The 9,918-nt window shown below is 44.2% G+C and overlaps 1 protein-coding gene across 1 annotated transcript in view; it reads left to right on the top strand.

The window, feature by feature from the left end:
• Positions 1-201: 201 nt before the first annotated feature.
• The window catches only part of TMEM232 (transmembrane protein 232), a 143,480-nt gene continuing 133,763 nt past the window's right edge, over positions 202-9,918 (top strand). Inside the window, exon 1 of the mRNA XM_019517248.1 lies at positions 202-621. The gene's annotated coding sequence lies outside the window, so the exon portion shown is untranslated. The remainder of the gene's footprint in view (positions 622-9,918) is intronic.

The following is a 9,918-nucleotide window of genomic DNA, read 5'->3' as shown; positions in this document are numbered from 1 at the left end:
CTTAAATCACCATTTTTAAGGCTCATTAAGGGCATGCACATGTAGATATGCACCCTTAATGTGCCTTAAAAATGGCTATTTTAAGCTAAACCAACTTAAAAGAGGCACATGTAGAAGCACCCAGGGATTCTCAACCAGAGTGCTGCAGCATCCCTGGGTATGCTGAAATCCTTTCAAGGGTAGTGCAGAATGCCATGCACTGGTAGTTTCTGCAGGGAGCTGGGTCTTGACCTTGCTACACTCGTCCTCCCTAACAAGCCGGGACCAGAAATACTGCGGTGAGACCTCGCCGCTGTGGGCATGGTCTCTTTAAAACCAGCATTTTCCAAGGCTGGTTGAGGAAAGCAGAAGCTTAAAAGGACTATGGAGTTCCAGGCCAGGGGGAGGCTGAAATATTGCTGACACTAAGGTATATTGCTCTCCCCTGGGAAGGAGGAAAGAACTGGGAACAAAGACTTACCAGGTGTTGGCACAGAGGCATGAGCAAACAAGTTTGGGGGAAGAACCGGAGTGCCGGTGGTGAGCTGGAGGAAGTTGTGGGGCTCTCTTTGCTGAACACGGAGCTCCCAGGTAGCCAGTGACCTACAAGAAACAAGAGATGAACAGAAACCAGAAGAAACTGTGAGTAATATCGAGAACCTGATGCCAGGAGGGGGAACTATTCACAGGAATTGTGATTAGAGCCCTGTTTGGTAACAGGGTAGGGGGGAAGAGGACTGCATGGGTCATAACTGAGGCAGTGTCCATGGTTTGCGGGGCTACTGCCTGTAGTAATAAGACACATCAGGCCAATTGCTGGATGACATGGAAAGGTCTGCAAATTTGACGGGCTGGAGAGACTTGTATGACACAGCCTGTGATTTGGGTGAGGAGGCGGAATAAAGGGAAGACCCTATCCAGTGGCGATTTGGTGAAGGTCACTCTGAAACCCCACAGACTGAGTAACAAGGGGAATTAATGAGAGTCCTCTGAGGTAAGAGGGTCCATATAGACAGAAGAATTACTGAAGATATGAGTTGGCACACTTGAGATTGTACTGTCTATTTTTTTTAGTTTATATTATTTTTGGTGGTGTGCAAATGGACTGACTCTGATTATGACTTACTGGGAATGTATTAGGGAGAGAAATGGATTTATACTCCGTACATGACAGTCAAAATCATTAAGATCAATGGGTGAGAGATGGACCAGGGTGTAGGGGTGGAGGAGCCCTGGACAGAATATACTCTGTGCACAGTGAAAGACAGCTCCAGTAAAAGAACTTAGGACTGAAAAGGAAATCACACCTGGAAAGTGCTTCCAGGACATAGCTTTTCTCCAGCCTCCCATAGTTTCATTCAGCACAGCACAGCAGGCAAAACATACAGGAGCAAGGGAAAAATTAGGGCCTGAGAGCGAAGAGCTGTCAAGTCAAATAGCACCCTGTGACAGTAACACTGTTGTATATGCAAACGGGATTCACAAGACAAACCCAATGACTTCATATAAAAATCCATATTGTTATAAAATTCTGATTTGTAGTCTTTCTGAGTCCTTTGTAATAGAAAAATTGCTGTATTGTTTTTCTGTAGTAAAAAATGAACAAAAACTAAGCTGATATTTTTGAGGGGTACCTTGAGTCTAAAAAGGTTGAGAAGCCCTAAGTCCTACTCTCTTAATCAGAAGACCTAGCCAAAAATGTGAAATGCCTGTCTTGTTAGTTGTATCTTTTTAAAAACATAAGCTGGTGCGCAGGCTATTTTTGCCATCTGTTTCATTTCTGTAATTAAAGGCTCCTTGATCACAGCCTACTTGCATTGCAAGGGTGGGGTCTGCAATCATGTAAGAGGTCATGTCCTTGTACAGTTCCAATTTGGAACAGGATCAGGTTAGTTAAAATCAGAACATATATCTTTTGCCACCTTAGGACATCTGGAACATGTTCAAAACACCAGCTCCCTCAGTGCTGATTTATTCCAGGTGGCCAAACTCTCTAATTATCCCCACCTGCTTACTGTAGCACCATCACCCACAGAGCACAGCCATAGATCCTCACAGATGAAGGACCTTTTTTGCTCGAGATTCTGTAGGTTTCCCTTTCTGGAAATGCTTAGGGAGCTTTGAGCCGTGACCTGCCGCTCAGGGATGTGTCCTTCCGTTGTTAAGGGTAAGATTTTCAAACATCCCCTTTAATTTTAACAGTGGCTGCCTTTAAAGATTTCCAGGTTATTAACTTTCACAGCATGAGTGGTCCTATTGAGTTCAAGAACAAAGCATGTTCATGAAGTCTTTTCAGAATCACAGTCCAACCTATTTTTAATCTATTTGTGCTTGTTCCTCCCCCTCCCTGCCATCTTTTAGAAGGGTGGGAAATGCTGCTTTATTTAGGAGTTTATGTAAAGAGTTAATTTATCATTCATTATCTTTTTCTAAGCAGCTGCACTTTAGGGGGCACAGTTTACAGGCAACACAGTCAGATTCATTTAGGTGATGAAAGAGATGATGCAGGTCATTAAAGGATGATTGTGGTTTTGTTTTTTAAAAGTGTACAACAGCACTGATATGGAGATGTATTTTAGGCCCCCTCTACACATTATATCTATTATGCAATTATCAGATTAATTGTACAATAACTTTAGACTGGATACACATGCAAATTAACTATGGCCCCTTAAGAAGGTCCAACCAACTATAAAGTTATTACTAAAAAATGTGTAATAACTTCAAGCTGGTTTCTATCCAGCTTTAATTTGCATGTGTAGGCAAAGAGTGTCTGCTTGTGCTAAACAAACTACCAGAAGCAGAGTAGCCACAAGTTCTGCACAAGTTACTCTGTGCTGCTTCTTGTGTCCAAGCTAGGCCATGGAGCTATACACTGAACTACATTCCAAGTGGAAGCTTATCCTTAGTGACTGGAAGACCAGTTTCATTACCACATTTGGTGTTAATGCATAAAGCTCCTTCCCCTCTGCAAAAGAAAGAAAATTGTAAGAACCACAAAATTTATTCACTTTTGTGCCCCCGGTGATCAGTCCATGTGTATTTTGATATATATCCATCCTTTATACTATGTTTAGCACTTAAATGAACCTGATTCCCATGGAAAACCTTTATAAAAATAGGGAAATTAGTTTCTGAGAATGCACCAGTATCCATTAAAATGGAATATTTATGAATTTTTGTATGAATGTTGAAAGCACAAATTCAGCTGTCCATTGCGACTCAATTCAGATCAATAACTGAATTTCTACTATGTACTGCTCCTACTATCATTATCTAATTCTGACTCCACTAATGCCTTCACTCAGAAATCATCTACTATTGTGCATCCAGGAAGCCTGAAGCATTTTAAAAGGAACTGCTAGTTACCATACATTCATAACCAAACCAGCAAGTTTAAAGAACTGAACACATTCAATGTGAGGGTATTTCCATTTTGTCTGTTATGGAGATGTGTGTGTGACAATAAATTGTTCTGCAGTTATAAAACATTGTGTATTTGGTTGATTTACTGCGAGGAATGTCTTTACTTGCTTCGACTTTAATCGCACTGCAATTCCAAAATTCAAATACAGTATTCATGATCTACTCAAAGATATGAGAAAAATGCTTTCTGCTTTGCTTTAAATGGCATTTCTAGTGAGGAAGAAACCATACCAGAAAAAAATGGATTGTGTCAGCTTTAACTGTGCTCATCTGATAATTCACTATCAGATCGTTGGGAAGTGCTTTTTCATTCAAGGAGAAAGGTGAAAGGTTAAGTATCAGTGACAAGGGGCAAATGCAATCGGTAACGTCATACATAGCTAATTATATTAAATGGGTGTCCTGCTCCTTCAGAGTTATTACTGCTGCTTTTGTCCTCAAGGCAGCGTGGTAAATTCATGATTGTCTTGACACAAAATGTCATCAAAGATGAAAAGAGAAATTACAGTTCTGAGCACTGTGAAGTGATGATGGAAGTGCTGACACTTTAGTATCATCTGTCCGAATCAATAAATGAGATTGAATGACACATTCTCACTGAATTAATGCTGTGCAGGTTTGTAGCCAAAAAAGAGAGGAGAAGGGGGGAAAAACCTCCACAAAAGATGCTGAGAATACATGCAGTAAGCTTTTATAACCACAATATCAAAGATTGTTAAAGGAACCTTCACAAAAACTGGGGATTTTAAAACATCTCTGCAACCACAAGTGCATGCAAGAAGGAGAATCTAAACAACGTATTTCTTTGTCCAGGTGAAGGTAAGAAAACTGGAGACAAAGTGGGAAGGAGTCACTCAATTGCTAAGCCCTCTGTCAGTGACAAAATGCACAAGAAAAGAAATGCTGAGGCACGACTCCCAAAAGATGGTGGGATGCATTGCTTTAGGGCAGGCAATTATTTTGGGTGGAGGGCCACTTACTGTGTTTTGGCAAGCCATCAAAGGCCACATGACAGGCAGCCATGGGCAGAAAAATATTCATTTTCTAAATTTTTTAAGGTCCCTGCAAGCCAGATAGAATGGCCTGGCAAGCCACATCCGGCCTGTGGGCTGCATTTTGCCCACCCCTGCTTTAGGGTTACTGCACTCTCTTAACTTGGCCTTAGGACTCAGCCTTTCTGATGTCTGTAGCGTAAGAGTGATGCTGTAGCTCTGATGGTCCAAAAATTATGTGAGAGGCAAGAACTTCTTAGGGTGAGAGCTTTTACTGGACCAACTATGTAGTTGGAATAAAGTTAGACAAGTGTATGAATAAGACATTCTTCCTCAGAGACTCTTCAGAGACCGAAGGAAGAATGGCTTACATTAGAAAGCTTGTCTAACTTTATCCTAACTACACAGTTGGTCCAATAAAGGATCTCACCCTAAGCAACCCTTGCTTTTCTGAGTTCTGTCATCTGTGATGAAGCAACGCCTAAGTCATCAAGAGAGGTGTCAGCATGATGGAGTAATCAGGGGCAATTGAAAAGGGAAAGAGGAAGCACTGTGGCAGAGGAGAGCTAGAGGCCATTTCCCCCCACAGTAGTTTGACATGTTGGGGGCCCTGATGGTGACTTGGACACCCCCTGTGGCAGACTGGTTGCCCTGTGTACATGCTCTGCACTACAGAGAGCTGGGAGAAGGATGTGTAGACATGGGAAAAGCCCGACGCCAGGCAGGAGGCATCTCTGCCTCTCAGCCCCAAGCACTGGGACTAGGCGACCTGTATGTGCCAGCCCCCAGGTGCTCCTCACAGAAGGCCTTAGCGCCCGTGTTCTGTCACAATAGGACATTCTGTCATAATAATTCCCTAGCAACCATGCCATGGCCCCAGCGAAGCAGACGATGCAGGTGGGCAGCGCTGCAGGGCTGGGGGGTGGGCGGGCAGGGGCTGTGGGTGTGTAGGGTGCTGCAATCCAACTCCCAGCTCCCTGAGTAGTGAAGCAGGATACAGCCCTAGTGCAGGTCCCAGGGGATGACCAGGGGACAACTAATAGTCCCCTTCACACCCCATCCTGTGCCTGCTATGTGTTGGGGTCCATGGATTTCCTGCCCCTCCCCACTTTTTGGTGCGGGGAGAGGAATACACCTCCCTGGTGCCAGCATAGCCTCTGGGGGCAGGAGGTAGCTGAGCTGGGGAGCTGGGCAGCCCCTGTCTGCTGTGCATCCTTCCAGCTCCTCCGACCTGATCCTGTGGTGGCAGTTCCATCTCCTTATCAGTCTTGTTCCCTTCCTTCAATAACATCCCAGCTTCTCTCATCAGCTCAGGAATTCATCTCCTGCCCTTTACATTTTCCATGCCTTCCCACTGCTGCTAGCAGTCTGAAGCCCCCTCATTAAGTCTGCTGATCCAGACAAGCGAATCCTTGGGTGGTTAATTCTCTTCTTTCTCTGATTTGACTTCAGAGAGAAATGCCTAAGCCGCCTTGACATTTTTCTGACAGCTCCCCCAGCCTCCTTTGTATAGCTGTAGAGATGCAACCTGTCATCCCTCCTGGCTCTCCTTAGCTAACAGACACCTCACACTTCTCAAACAATTACTTCACCTGGTTTAGAAGAACCTACTTCCCTGTTTCTTCTTCAGCCTTCAGTCCTGTAAACATGGATTTGCATGATTTCACAGTGGCAGCCAAGGGGCCTGACTATTTCCAAACAAAGCTGTACATACGCTTAAGTCTTTGCGGAGTAACATGAGACAATGAGCTGGCAAAGATATGCACTCATATAAAGTTGTGCGCCCTGAGTAGCCTTGATTTCCATGCATCCATTCACAGTGCATTTAGCAAAGCTTTGCAGCCTCAGAGCCTGAGATCCCAATCCTTACACACAAACTTAATTTGAGGATCATGAGTGGTTTACAATGATTTCATACCTGCAGTTTAATCAAATAGACAAGTGTTTGCACAACTAGGTTCTGCAGCTGTAAATTTTGCAGAAGGAATACCTTGGGTCTTAAGTGGTGCTGGGACTAATTCAGTACTCAAAAAATAATAGTCACTGTGAGAAAAGAGGATGGATTGTTGGGTGTTTTTCAAATAAATAAAAATGTTTCACTCCTTTAAAGGACACCATCAATGAAAAAAAATCCCGAGTTGTGACACCAGTTGGAGCAAATTCTGAACATACTTGAGTCTACCTTTGAGAGTAGACGCTGAAATTAACATGTGAAAGTGTTTGCAGAATCAGGACAAAACATCCCTTTAAGGAAAGAGATTAGAAAAAGATTTCTCTCCATTGTCTAAGTGTGTTAACTCTTTGTTTTTGACCATATCTTGTTCATAGTACATTATTTCATATTCTTCTCTTAGTATTAATACTGCTTTTGCACAGCAATAGGTAAAAAAATATTTTTGAAAATAGATAAATGTAATTGCAAAATTGCTTAGGAGACCTGGGGCACACAGAGTACCTGAAACAACTTTTAGTATTTTATTATTTACTGGAGTTTAAGCTTATATTGTTCTTGTCATCAGGCTAAAAACACCAGTGTGACTATGTGATGTATGTGTGCAGTCCCATAAGATTTCCCTTATTGGAAAGAGACATAAATAAGCAATTGCAGGACCAGGTAGTAAATGTGTTTCCCCTTTCTCTCATTGTTCAGTAATTGTTTTTCATTGGAGTACAACACTCTAAAACAGGGGTGCTCAACCTGTAGCCCGTGAGCCAAATGAGACCCACGGAGCCTTGGAATCCAGTCTGCGGGGCTTCCCACCAGTATGGAAATTTGGAAGCAGGGGAGCAGTGACACTACTGACACCCAACCCTGCTACCAAAATCCAAAGCACCATGTGGCAGAATGGAGCCAGGCCATGATCCTCTCCTCGCACGACCAGATCAGAGTAGGGCTATGCCCCCTTTCCCTTCCCAAGGCCAAGTTGGGGCCAGGCCATGCCCTTCCTCCACCATGAACCTGGGCCATGTCTCTTTCCCCAGCATGGCTGGATTGGGGCTGGCCTGTTCCCACCCCCTTATACATGGCCAGATGGGGCCTCACTGCACCCACAGCAGTCACTGGATTGAGTCCATCAGCAGGATCCAGCCCGCAGGAGGATCGGGCACTGCCCATCTGGCCCTCCAGATAAAAGGGTTGAGCACCAGTCCTCTAGAACACCCTGGAATAGTGTATTGTATGCAAGAATCCTGAATGGGTTGTGAGAATAGATGACTTAATGTTATTTAGTTGCTCTTGACTTCATAGTTTCATAGTTTCATAGATTAAGGGTCGGAAGGGACCTAGTAGATCACCTAGCCCGACCCCCCGCCAGGGCGGGAGAACAACAAAAACCCCAAAACAAGAAACGGGACTCAAATGAGTCCAGCCAGGTAGGCATCCAGCCTCTTCTTAAAGACCCCCAGGGTAGGGGCCAGCACCACTTCCCTTGGAAGTTGGTTCCAGCTCCTAGCCGCCCTAACTGTGAAGTAGTTTTTGCGGATGTCCAATCTATACCTCCTCTTCATCAACTTGTGCCCATTACTCCTTGTAGGGTATGCAGTGGTGGGAGCCGTCCCCTGGACAAGCCACTATGGCTCTGTCCCCTGCTTCACCCTGGCTGTGCAGTACTTGCCCCTACCCCAGCCACACTCCTTCCCACACCACAGGGGCCTCCATCTGCCCCCCCCACACCCCTTCTCTCCTCCCTCACCCCTTCCCCCACAGCAGACATACAAGCCAGATGCCACTCCCCATGCTGCCCAGCTGCATATCGGAATTGGATCAGTATCAACTGATGTGGCTCATTAAAAATCAGCCATTGGTACTGGCCCCAAAATTATATATCAGTGCACCCCTAATTGAGACCAAAAGCTTAGCGCAGTTCATGGCCCAGGGCACAGCAGCTTGTGTGGGGCCTCGCTCCCTGTCCCTCGGGGCCCACAGGGCCTGTGGGAGGGGCAGCAGGAGGGGCGGTGATGCAGCGGGAGGGGCAGCGATGCCCCAGATGCGGCGGGAGAGGTGGCAGCCTAAACAGGCAAAGACGCCTATTCGGGCTGCTTAGTTAACTGCCATATTTTGTTATCCGGCACCCCCCATTCCCCATCGGTGCTGGATAACAAAGCTTTTACTGTATATGGATAGCAAGCATATGCAGAATTGTTACAAGCAACATGGCAGGATATCTCTAAAGACCAATATTTCAAAAAGAACATTGAACCCTTATGCTTTAGGACATTGGCCAACCTGTGTTGGAGGGTAGTAGGAAATTATCCATGAAGGGAAATTATTCTGTAATTGCCTGCTACAGATATTGGGCTCAGATACTGGTACAGATTTCCTTGTACCCTCCTATAAAGGATATGGTAGTGTTCACTTTCAGGGCTCAGATACTGGACTAAGGGAAACACTGGTCTGAGTGTGCTGCCGTTATCCAAAACTTTCCCAAGACAATGGACTATCTACTACTAGCACATCTTAAAAACAAAGTAAAATAAAAAGCAGAGTGTCTGAAACTAGGGGAAGTTAAGAGCTAAATCTGCTGTGGAATTTGTTCTACTGTGCTGTGTCCAATTCTTTGATTCTATCATGATGGGTGCTATATAGAGAAACAGTTAAAATAGACACCATTACATTATTTCTCTGACCTCTGATGCATTCCTGGTAGGATTATTGGATGCATTTTTCTCAGTGCATCTCAAGACAAGGGCCTCTGCTAGAATATTCTGCTAGAATCTTCAGAGTGTATTGGTCCCCATAAGAGCACCAGAGTCTTTATTTGAGCAGTTTTGAAAGTAGGATATTCAAGGGAGATTGCCAGGAGCACAGTTTTCACAGAGAAGTCCCTAGTAGAAGTAAGTTCCTATCACTGAGAGGGTTGGGGGGAAGCAAATTAAGGTTATATACCATAAAAATGTAATAAGGCATCTGTGCTATTGATAAGTAATGCCATGAACTGCCCAATCTAAAGGGGTTTTCCATTTTCAGCTCAATATAGTTGGAAAAAATAGGTTTAAAATTTCCTCTCTCTTACCTGCAGCTATGCCATCATGCTAAAAACTCAAGATGCAAGCCCTGCTTACATACCCAGATCAGAGTTACTATTATTGAATAAAAACCTTTCTAAGAGCTTGGTCTCTCAGCTGCAACAAGCACTTAATTATTGATACTGTATGTGACTGAACACCATAAACTTATTTCGCTGTGGGATTTTAATTACAGCCTTCAGGAGAGCACAAAAATACTGACAAAATAAATGCTCTTTCCTACAACCTTGTGAGAGGGATTCAAGTTAAAATAGCATTCAAAACCAATTTGACCCACAAACACATACATTTCATCCCGCTATAGGGTCATTTGCCTATGTGGCTCTCCATCACATTTACTGGGACTGTTTCCATCTCTTTCTTTCTTGAAGCTGATACAGAGCTCACAGATTAGCACAAGTGTGCTATGAGGAATCAGGGCTGTCCTTGGTGAAATAATGGAAAATATATGTGATGGGTTAGCTGGCAGTGACTTAGCCCAGGGGTTTTGAAAGGG

The sequence above is a fragment of the Gavialis gangeticus genome, unplaced genomic scaffold, assembly GCF_001723915.1.
Source record: "Gavialis gangeticus isolate Ggan-Ray unplaced genomic scaffold, GavGan_comp1, whole genome shotgun sequence".
In the NCBI taxonomy this organism is placed as follows: domain Eukaryota; kingdom Metazoa; phylum Chordata; order Crocodylia; family Gavialidae; genus Gavialis; species Gavialis gangeticus.
Note: the sequence above shows the minus strand (reverse complement) of the source record. Positions and strands in the feature narration are given on the sequence as shown.